The 12,176-nt window shown below is 40.9% G+C and overlaps 1 protein-coding gene across 2 annotated transcripts in view; it reads right to left on the reverse strand.

The window, feature by feature from the left end:
• The window catches only part of ARHGAP10 (Rho GTPase activating protein 10), a 115,002-nt gene that overhangs the window by 83,065 nt on the left and 19,761 nt on the right, over positions 1–12,176 (reverse strand). The window lies entirely within an intron of this gene.

A 12,176-nucleotide genomic window follows, 5' to 3' on the forward strand; every position in this document is an offset into this window, starting at 1 on the left:
AATCTCTGAGAATTGAACAAGATTGAACAGGAAAAATGCATTAATAAAAATATATTTAAAAAGCCCTTCTATTGACTAAAAGCATAATTTGTAATTATCTGGTGATACTATGAATTCAGTTTGGCTATATTAAGAACTTGTTCATTACTTCCCCCATAAATTGTTCTCTGGCTCAGAATCACATGTCTTTAACATTCACAATTCATCAGAGGTCAGTTGCTCAGAAGGCACACATCAAGTAGAAGCTATATGAAGTATCCTTAAGTATATCCTTGTGTATGTGCAAACCACAGCTGTGTTAAATGTCAATTTGATAATGAATAATTCTTTAAAATGGTGGGGGTAGAGAATGAATCTTTCTCTATGTACAGTGACTTGCCCTGTCAATGTTGGTAGAATTTGCCTTGATGGCTCCTTGACCCCAATCAAAGGGCCATCATGACCACCCCACCAACACTGACAAGCCATAGAATGAAAGCAATCACTACTCCCTTCTAGCATTGATAATGTTATCGTATTTCCCTGAAATAAAACAGATTAGGAATTATTTTCAGTTAGGTCTTTTCGGGAAAATACGGCAAATGCGTCCAGCTGGCTGACATTCTTAACTGGGGCTTGCTTTTTGGATAGGGCTTATATTACAAGCATCCTGAAAAATCATCCTAGGTCTAACTATTTTCCAGTTAGGTCTTATTTTTGGGGAAACATGGTACCTATTTCAGTAATGAAACATATGCAAGAAAACAAACAAGCTCAAAGAGCATCAAGGACCTCACAGTTCAACCGTGACCAACAAATATTCTGTTCTGTTGATATCACCTAACTATATTTGTAGTACACAATCTCAGTAGATTAGGCAATGAGTCTTATGATACACAGACATATTTATTAAAAAAATGCAGTCAGTTGTAGCTGCCAGTTGAAAACTGCAACAGCCATATAACACTAGCGTTGGGGTTACTGCATTGGTTTATAGTAAAGCTTTTGGTGCAAATCAGAAAAACCACACATGATTTGCCTTCCAAGAACATTAAGAATTGCCTCTTCCGTGGAGAAATAGTCTCTGTTCCACCATCATTGTAAGTGGGAATGTTAAAGGTTTCTCATAAATGAGAGGGCAGCTCAGTACTAGAGATTTTCATTGGCAGCCCCTTTGGAACAGCCTTGAAGAGGTGATCAAATGGAAGTAGGGCCTTAAGGTGTAATTATTGCTGCTACTGAATTAGAGCCATAATTAATGCTTTATGTGCTATTATTGATTTTTTTCTTTTACATTTTTATCCACATATGAATGATTGAAAATCAATTTGCTTCAGCAGTGTACATTTGTTAGTTAGTTTTTTAATTTATCTAACTACCGTATATACTCGAGTATAAGCCGAGTTTTTCAGCACGTTTTTTGTGCTGAAAAGCGCCCCCTCGGCTTATACTCGAGCCAAGCCGTTCAGCCCTTCCTCTTGCAGCGAGTCCTTTCTACCGCAGGCAGCTAGCTCTCGTTAGTGCGCGCGCATGCGTACTTATTCCTATGTGGACACACGCCAAGACACCCCTCACGCACAATTACCCGCGTTAGTTATAATTGTTGACAGCGTTGACAGAGAGGGCACGAGGGAGAGGCGAGGCAAGGCAAGGGACCCCGATCAAGAGTTATAATTGTTGACAAATACACACGAGGGAGCGAAGAGTGAAACCTCCCGGTTTCAAGCGAAGGAAGGAGGCGCCTGGCTACACACCCGCCCCTACAAAGAAATAGCTGGCATTCCTCGCGGGGCGGACGGGCGCGCGCAGACACACACACACACACACACACACACACACACACACACACACACGCCGCCTCCTAAATTCATTTCCACCCCACCCCACCCCTTTTTCTTGGCTGCTTCTTCTTTTCTCCTCCCCCGGCGCCGCAGAGGCCGTCTAGGGCTCTCCTTACCCAGCCCGTGCAAGTGCGGTCAGCTGCCAAATCGCACGTTTCCTCTCCTCCCACTGAGGAGGTTTCAAGCTCTGGATTTAAATACAACCGAAAGGGGACGCTGGGGCTACAAACAAGACAGGGGAGGGGAGGGGAGGGGGGAAGGGGAAAGGGACGGAGGGAGGGAGGGGAGGTCGAGGGGAAGCGCAAGAAACTTGTCAGGTAAAACTCAACAGGCAAGGGCGGAAAAAAAACAGGGAACTGGGAAAACGCCCCCAACTAGGGAGAAAAGGGGAAGGTGGTGTTTTTTTTTTTTAAAAAAAAACAAAAGTCCCGAAACCCAGCGACGGAACCTTTTTCAAAACCGGCTGCCGAGCCGAGAAGTGACGGACGGACGGACGGCCGACTCACGAGGCCAGAAGGTAGCCCAGCCGCCCCTCGTCAGGCTTTTCTCAGTTACTGCGGCCCCGCTCTCCCTCCCTTCCGTAGCGGTTTAGCAGGGCTGCTTTGGAAGAGCCTTAAACGAGCCCGTCCTCAGCCACCCCTCCCCTTCCCCTTCCTTCGAGCCTCCAGCTCCAGCAGCAGTCTATCCCGGTGGGCGAACGCCTGCTTTTGCCTTCCCGGAGCCTAGCCGGCCCCGCCTCCCTCCCTCCGTAGCGGTTCAGCAGGGCTGCTTTGGAAGAGCCTTAAACGAGCCCGTCCTCAGCCACCCCTCCCCTTCCCCTTCCTTCGAGCCTCCAGCTCCAGCAGCAGTCTATCCCGGTGGACGAACGCCTGCTTTTGCCCTCCTGGAGCCTATCCGGCCCCGCTCTCCCTCCCCTCCGTAGCGGTTCAGCAGGGCTGCTTTGGAAGAGCCTTAAACGAGCCCGCCCTCAGCCACCCCTCCCCTTCCCCTTCCTTCGAGCCTCCAGCTCCAGCAGCAGTCTATCCCGTGGACGAACGCCTGCTTTTGCCTTCCCGGAGCCTAGCCGGCCCCGCCTCCCTCCCTCCGTAGCGGCTCAGCTGGATACCTTAGTTAGCTGACTAGCAAAAGTTCATCTACTTCCTCTGTTTGGTTGGGTGGCCTATAGTATAGACCTATGGCAATATCGTTTTCACCCTTTTATATTGACCCAAATACATTCAAGATGATTTTCATCATTGTTGTGCTCTATTTCTGTAGAGATGTAGTTATTTCTTATATATAGTGCAACTCCACCTCCTCTTTATTTGGTCTATTTCTTTTAAATAATTATATCCTCTAGCTGTATGTTCCATTTGTCAGTTTCATCCCACCAAGTTTCCGTAATGGCAACAATATCATATCTACCCTCATTTACTTGGATTTCTAATTCACCCTGTTTATTCCTCATACTCTGTGCATTGGTGTATAGACATTTGAGTCCATTTGGATTGATCTTGTGTTTACTGTCTACATAACCTGTGTTGACTGCCCCTACTTTCATGCCACCTGTTGGTTTAGTGCACATGGTATGGCACTCACTGTTAAATGCTTGGTTTTGCTTGATAGCATGGTTGATAGTCTTACCCATACAGACATCTATGTTACATGCACTGATAACCCTTTCAGTTTTCGATTGCTGGGGACAGAAATTTTCTATATCAGTTAATTCTCTGTCCCCACTGTTCAGTTTAAATGTTTATCCAGAAAATCTGTGAATGTATTGCTAAGTAACTCAGTCCTTTCTTTGATGGATGCAATCCATCTCTTTTGTACAATTTTTCATTGGACCAGTTGCAGACATCATGACTAATAAAACCAAAGCCTTCCCTTTTACACCACTCCTTTAGCCACACATTAAACTCCACTACACGCTGGCCTTTACCTTTTTGTTCCTTATGTACTGGTAAAACCTCTGAAAAGTTAAGCCTACAACCTATGCTATTAAGTTCATACCCTAAGCTCTGGAAATCATTCTGCACAGAAAGCACATCCTTTTGGGACAGATCATTTGTGCCAAGGTGTATAATAGCATCAACATCAGAATCCTTACTGGCATTCTTGACTATCTTAAGAATACGCCTCTTGTCTCTGCTGGCAGTAGCACCAGGTAGACACCTGACGCCTTTCAAAACCTCCATATCCTTTCCTAAATTTACATCCCTTACAATTGAATCACCAATCAGAAGGTGGCTTCTCTTTTTGGATACCTTGCTCTTCTTGTGTGACCGATCTGTAATACTTGATACACACTTTTCCAAAGTAGGTTCACACTTTTCCAAAGTAAGTTCTTCATCTTGAACCATAATCCCTTGATTGTTTGAGTTATCAGTATCACAACTACCTTGATCTGTCACTTTAGTGTTCCTATTTAGGTCAGCAAGGGCACTATATCTGTTATACTGGGACACTGTAAAAGCTTTGTGTTTATGGTTCACAGCTCTCACCCTGCCAGATCCCATACTGCCCTTTTCCTGCAGGATCTTTGTGGTAGAGGGGGCTGATGGCTCAGCAGCTGGAATGGCTGAATTGGGTACCTAATTTCTGCTTGGAGAGCATAGATTAGAGATTCTAGATATGTAATCTGTCCACGTAGACTGCTAATTTGTTTACAAAGAGGACAGTACCCAAATTTGAAAAAGGTACTGCGAAAGACAGCTGCAAAACAAGTATTGCACTGAACTAAGCCAGTCATTTTGAATAGAATAAAATCACAATCTCAAGTGGACCAACCCTGAATATATTATTACTATTTTTTATTTATAGTGATTAGATTAGATTCGCTACCGTTAGGGCGCTGGGTTGTGAAATGAGAAAGAAATGCAGAAATATTCCACCCCCAATCCACCTTAAAGCAGCAGCTCAAACTCACGTGCTTTTCTGAAGCAAATCAGAAAGAAATGCAGAAATATTCCACCCCCAATCCACCTTAAAGCAGCAGCTCAAACTCACGTGCTTTTCTGAAGCAAATCAGAAAGAAATGCAGAAATATTCCACCCCCAATCCACCTTAAAGCAGCAGCTCAAACTCACGTGCTTTTCTGAAGCAAATCAGAAAGAAATGCAGAAATATTCCACCCCCAATCCACCTTAAAGCAGCAGCTCAAACTCACGTGCTTTTCTGAAGCAAATCAGAAAGAAATGCAGAAATATTCCACCACCAATCCACCTTAAAGCAGCAGCTCAAACTCACGTGCTTTTCTGAAGCAAATCAGAAAGAAATGCAGAAATATTCCACCCCCAATCCACCTTAAAGCAGCAGCTCAAACTCACGTGCTTTTCTGAAGCAAATCAGAAAGAAATGCAGAAATATTCTACCCCCAATCCACCTTAAAGCAGCAGCTCAAACTCACGTGCTTTTCTGAAGCAAATCAGAAAGAAATGCAGAAATATTCCACCCCCAATCCACCTTAAAGCAGCAGCTCAAACTCACGTGCTTTTCTGAAGCAAATCAGAAAGAAATGCAGAAATATTCCACCCCCAATCCACCTTAAAGCAGCAGCTCAAACTCACGTGCTTTTCTGAAGCAAATCAGAAAGAAATGCAGAAATATTCCAACCCCAATCCACCTTAAAGCAGCAGCTCAAACTCACGTGCTTTTCTGAAGCAAATCAGAAAGAAATGCAGAAATATTCCACCCCCAATCCACCTTAAAGCAGCAGCTCAAACTCACGTGCTTTTCTGAAGCAAATCAGAAAGAAATGCAGAAATATTCCACCCCCAATCCACCTTAAAGCAGCAGCTCAAACTCACGTGCTTTTCTGAAGCAAATCAGAAAGAAATCATATTTGTAACAAACAGTTAATAAAAACAAATGGATTTTTATGCAAGGAATCTGCCATTTAATTCTTTTAACACATGCAACACACACGCGCACGCGCACACACACAGAGCACTCTAATGCTGTCCTCTGAAGTAAGAAGGCAACTGAAATTATCTTGCCTTTTAAATATGGTTGTTTGAACAATTATATATATATATATATCAAAAATATGATATGTAGGAAGATATATTAACATATATAAGCTGTGCCAAGTATTTTATAGAATTTAATAAAGGTTTAAATTAGAATTTGAACTTGTTGACTCATTTTATCTCAAAAAACCTCCGAATTTGTTTTCATAAAAGGCAAGAGTCCTGAAATTCTGCCATGTTATTATACTACGCAGATTTAAATTCCATGCTGCCATGGCAATCACACCCATACAGATTTTTTGCCTACTTAAAACAATTGATGTTTTTATAATTGGTGCTCATGAAATTCATATTCCATAAAGGAAACAGTGTAAAATATTTCAAATTTTAACAAGAATATTTATTTATTATTATGGAATTTTAAGCCATTGTTGTGAAGTATGTATGTAAATAATGAGATGGAACAAGATCTGTAGGCAAAAAAGCTAATAATTTCTGAATCACAAGTTATTTAAATAAGTTCAAGAGCTTCACTCAAGGAGAGTCTTCACGTCCTGATGAAATCTTTTCCATTATTGAATAGCAATTAGATTTGTATTTTTCCTTATAATCAACCATAATCTACTATATAAGTTCACCTGCTGTATTTTTCAGAGTATAAGACGCACTTCCACCCTTAAAAGTGGGTGAAAATTTTGGTGTGTCTTATACAGCGAATGTTGCGTTGGGGTGAGGGGAACTGGTGTGGCGCTGATCAACTGTTTTAGAATGGGCCGCAGAAGCGAACGGGCCACGCTGCCACCACATGGGCCACAGCAAATGGGTGGCGGCGAACAGGCTGCAGCAAATGTGCGGTGGTGAACAGGCGGTGGCAAATGGGCCAAGGCGGTGGCGAACAGATTCTAGATATGTAATCTGTCCACGAGACTGCTAATTTGTTTACAAAGAGGACAGTACCCAAATTTGAAAAAGGTATCATGAAAGACAGCTGCAAAACAAGTATTGCACTGAACTAAGCCAGTCATTTTGAATAGAATAAAATCACAATCTCAAGTGGACCAACCCTGAATATATTATTACTATTTTTTATTTATAGTGATTAGATTAGATCCGCGCGCCTACCGGCGCGCGGGTTGTGAAATGAGAAAGAAATGCAGAAATATTCCACCCCCAATCCACCTTAAAGCAGCAGCTCAAACTCACGTGCTTTTCTGAAGCAAATCAGAAAGAAATGCAGAAATATTCCACCCCCAATCCACCTTAAAGCAGCAGCTCAAACTCACGTGCTTTTCTGAAGCAAATCAGAAAGAAATGCAGAAATATTCCAACCCCAATCCACCTTAAAGCAGCAGCTCAAACTCACGTGCTTTTCTGAAGCAAATCAGAAAGAAATGCAGAAATATTCCACCCCAATCCACCTTAAAGCAGCAGCTCAAACTCACGTTTTTCTGAAGCAAATCAGAAAGAAATGCAGAAATATTCCACCCCAATCCACCTTAAAGCAGCAGCTCAAACTCACGTGCTTTTCTGAAGCAAATCAGAAAGAAATGCAGAAATATTCCACCCCAATCCACCTTAAAGCAGCAGCTCAAACTCACGTGCTTTTCTGAAGCAAATCAGAAAGAAATGCAGAAATATTCCACCCCAATCCACCTTAAAGCAGCAGCTCAAACCCACGTGCTTTTCTGAAGCAAAACAGAAAGAAATGCAGAAATATTCCACCCCCAATCCACCTTAAAGCAGCAGCACAAACTCACGTGCTTTTCTGAAGCAAATCAGAAAGAAATGCAGAAATATTCCACCCCAATCCACCTTAAAGCAGCAGCTCAAACTCACGTGCTTTTCTGAAGCAAATCAGAAAGAAATGCAGAAATATTCCACCCCCAATCCACCTTAAAGCAGCAGCTCAAACTCACGTGCTTTTCTGAAGCAAATCAGAAAGAAATGCAGAAATATTCCACCCCCAATCCACCTTAAAGCAGCAGCTCAAACTCACGTGCTTTTCTGAAGCAAATCAGAAAGAAATGCAGAAATATTCCACCCCCAATCCACCTTAAAGCAGCAGCTCAAACTCACGTGCTTTTCTGAAGCAAATCAGAAAGAAATCATATTTGTAACAAACAGTTAATAAAAACAAATGGATTTTTATGCAAGGAATCTGCCATTTAATTCTTTTAACACATGCAACACACACGCGCACACACACACACACACAGAGCACTCTAATGCTGTCCTCTGAAGTAAGAAGGCAACTGAAATTATCTTGCCTTTTAAATATGGTTGTTTGAACAATTATATATATATATATATATCAAAAATATGATATGTAGGAAGATATATTAACATATATAAGCTGTGCCAAGTATTTTATAGAATTTAATAAAGGTTTAAATTAGAATTTGAACTTGTTGACTCATTTTATCTCAAAAAACCTCCGAATTTGTTTTCATAAAAGGCAAGAGTCCTGAAATTCTGCCATGTTATTATACTACGCAGATTTAAATTCCATGCTGCCATGGCAATCACACCCATACAGATTTTTTGCCTACTTAAAACAATTGATGTTTTTATAATTGGTGCTCATGAAATTCATATTCCATAAAGGAAACAGTGTAAAATATTTCAAATTTTAACAAGAATATTTATTTATTATTATGGAATTTTAAGCCATTGTTGTGAAGTATGTATGTAAATAATGAGATGGAACAAGATCTGTAGGCAAAAAAGCTAATAATTTCTGAATCACAAGTTATTTAAATAAGTTCAAGAGCTTCACTCAAGGAGAGTCTTCACGTCCTGATGAAATCTTTTCCATTGTTGAATAGCAATTAGATTTGTATTTTTCCTTATAATCAACCATAATCTACTATATAAGTTCACCTGCTGTATTTTTCAGAGTATAAGACGCACTTCCACCCTTAAAAGTGGGTGAAAATTTTGGTGTGTCTTATACAGCGAATGTTGCGTTGGGGTGAGGGGAACTGGTGTGGCGCTGATCAACTGTTTTAGAATGGGCCGCAGAAGCGAACGGGCCACGCTGCCACCACATGGGCCACAGCAAATGGGTGGCGGCGAACAGGCTGCAGCAAATGTGCGGTGGTGAACAGGCGGTGGCAAATGGGCCAAGGCGGTGGCGAACGGGGTATGGAAGCGGCAGTGAACAGAATGTGGAGGCAGCAAACAGGTCGCAGGAAACAGACTGTGGTGGCGGCGGTGAATGGGTGCAGCAGTGGCGAATGGGCCACAACAGCAGCAAACAGGTAGTGGCAAACAGTCTGTGGTGAATGGGCCGCCGCAGCAGCAAACAGGCCATGGTGGCACCAAATGGGTGGTAACAAATAGGGGTGGCAAATTATTTGTTTAGCAGAGTGACGGAGTTCGGGGAAAAACTATTCTTGTGTCTAGTTGTTCTGGTATACAGTGCTCTATAGAAGCAATCACCAATTGGTGGTCCATAGACCACTGGTGGTCCGCAAGAAAATTTTGGTTGTCCACAGAAAAATTATTTGCATTTTTTATATTGCACTCAATCAGGGCTCCTCAAACTACAGCCCCTGGGCCGGATATATGCAATGAACGTTTGTGTTGCTGTAGAGTCTCCCACTTCAGGTCTTTTTGTGTGGGTCGGAGGGGGCAGAAATTCCAACTTGGGATCTTCTTCAGCCTCCTGGTCCAGGACTTTGGGTGAAGGCTGGAGGGAAGTGCCGCTAGTGGCGAAGAGCCGGAGGGCCTTGTTCCAGTGGGACTGCATCATGGTCTGGAACTGGCTGACCATCTCAGCCCACTGAGCCTCCAGGTGCTGGTACCTGGCCTTGCACTCCCGCAGGTCTTCCCTCTGCTTGGAAAGCCTATGCTCATAGTCCTCAGTGAGGTGCTTCTGCTGAGCCTCCTTCTTGGCCAGATCCAATTTGAACTGAGCCAGCTGTTTTGCCAACTTTTTCTCATGGTAGCTGCTGAGCTCCAGCAACTGCTTCCTGTTGGGGCACTAAGGAGCCTGGGTGGGAAGGTGAAGAGTGGCTGGGAGGTGAGGGGTGAGTAGAGGCCGGCGAGGCACCCCTCGACGCGAGTGACATCGAGTTGGCCACACCCAATCACATGACCAACTAGCCATGCCCACCCAGCCGGTCATTAGGCAGATCATATTAGTGGTCCGCGGGATTTAATGATTCACACCCTGGCCAGTGTCTCTTTTCACTTTTACCATCAGGCAGAAGACATCGAAGTATAGCCAGCCGGACAAACAGGTTTAAAAACAGCTTCTACCCATAGGCTGTCAGACTCCTAAACACAATCATAATCACTCCATGTACATATGGAAACATATGGCTAGTTTTTTCCCAAATTACTTGTATAAGGATTATTCTTTATACTATTCATGTTGTCTTGTATTTTCTGTTATGGATAGCACCAGTAGAGGCTAAACCAATTTCGTTGTATACATGATGTACAATAAAGGCTATGATTAAATAAAATAAATAAATAAAAGTACCTTGAGTTCTACTCCAGGTAACTACTTGATGACATTAATACAGTTTTCTTGACATGATATAGAACTACTGGCTTTTAATAATATATAGTTATATGAAATAATTTAAGTGTGATTTTTATGATGATCAACGAAGCTGTCTTGCTTTGATGTGTTTATGGTTTAAATTTACCACCTTGAACCATTTTGGAGAGGTAGTACAGAAATAAAGAAAGATAGCTATCAATAAAACCGAACTATAAAATGTTCTGTTATTAATAATAGGTCAGCATAATTATCATTAAGAAAACCTTTCTGCATATGAAGTTCTTAATGGGGTATATCCTAGAAGATCATCCTATGGTATCTATCTATCTCTTCTCATCATGCAGACACATTTTAAATGTCATTCTTAATTAATCTTAATAATATACAAACACATATGGGCACTTTTTCAGACTATTTGTGGCCCAAAATATAATGGCATTTTCAGTAAAAAGCAGTAACTGAAGTTTAATCAGATATATATTTGAGGAATGTAGCCTCAATATTGATGTAATCTATGTTAATTCAATTGTCCCAGTCATTATAGGACCAGCCATATTTAATTGTAACTGCAGCTTCTAAAGATCTACAAAGGTAGCCAAACATATTACACTAATACTATCAAGTTTTCTTAGTTTATATATAACTAAGCCATATTATGGTTCAAATGTGCACTGATATTAGCCATAGTTAAAACAACATAAATTCCACATTTTTGACAACACATTTATTTGATTATTCATAATCAAACAACAAAAAACTACAAAAAACTCGTTCGCCTAATTATAGTAGTTGTTATTAAAGGTTTTCCTAGGGGAAAAAAAGCAAAGGTAAACCAAATGAGAAATATAGCTCATAATTACATTTATACAAAAAAGAGAAGTTATAGTTCCAATAATGCAGTAAATACAAGATAAGTCTCCAACAGTAAAAGTGGAAAATAAACATACGAGAGACTGTCTTTCAATTCAAAACTGCTGACCTGAGTTTTCCTTCCTTATGGATTGTGCTCATGGGACTTTAAAAGAGCAAAGGGCATCAGTTGTACTTCAGGAAACAAGAGAAACACTGAAAGTGCAGGGTGTGGAAAGAAATGAGAAAGAAAGAAATGAGAGTGCACTGGAAAACCAAAGTGCAATCATGCATGAAAGCCGTGAGGTGAAAATAGATGGTGGACTGAGTCAGAAAAGTGTACATTTTGTATAATAAATCAACTTTGCATAAATATCAAAGGAATGTGTTCAGAATCCTAGTCTGAGGTTTATGCTATTACTTCTCGTATGGGTCTTTGGTAATTTTAAGTTTATATGTATATCTATGTATTTTTCAATTTATATAACCAATTTATATAACCATATGTGGCTTACAAAATTAAAACCCACACAAAATACAAAAAATAACCAACATGATACAACAAAAACTATGAAAATATATAAAAATTTTGATCTGCACAAGTGAAATCCAATTTATTATCAATATAACCATTTAGCAGGCTCCATACAATCATTTTCTGCCAACAAGATTGTTGTAAACATGTTTTCTCAAGTCACATTTTAGCAAGTACTCAGCCCTGTTAAATCTTCTTTATTTTATCTGTGGAGTCGTAATTTTCTATTAAGCATACTGAGAGGAAAAAAGCTAAGTGCTTTGTGGCTCAGGTGAAGAGAACAGAAGGTGTTCAGAAGAATGGAAATGTTTTAAAGTGCTTATTCAGAAATTGAGAACCATTTTATTATTGTCTGCCTGCAGTAATTGCTCTACTGTTTTCAAATTATTTCCTATGACAATAGTACAAACATACATGTTGTATGTGTTTGTGTCTATGTGTTATAGATATGCTGTTATACTATTAAGTTTTCAACATGCCAAATACAAAATGTATGTCACTTCATTGTT

Source organism: Ahaetulla prasina, chromosome 8, assembly GCF_028640845.1.
Source record: "Ahaetulla prasina isolate Xishuangbanna chromosome 8, ASM2864084v1, whole genome shotgun sequence".
Classification (NCBI taxonomy): domain Eukaryota; kingdom Metazoa; phylum Chordata; class Lepidosauria; order Squamata; family Colubridae; genus Ahaetulla; species Ahaetulla prasina.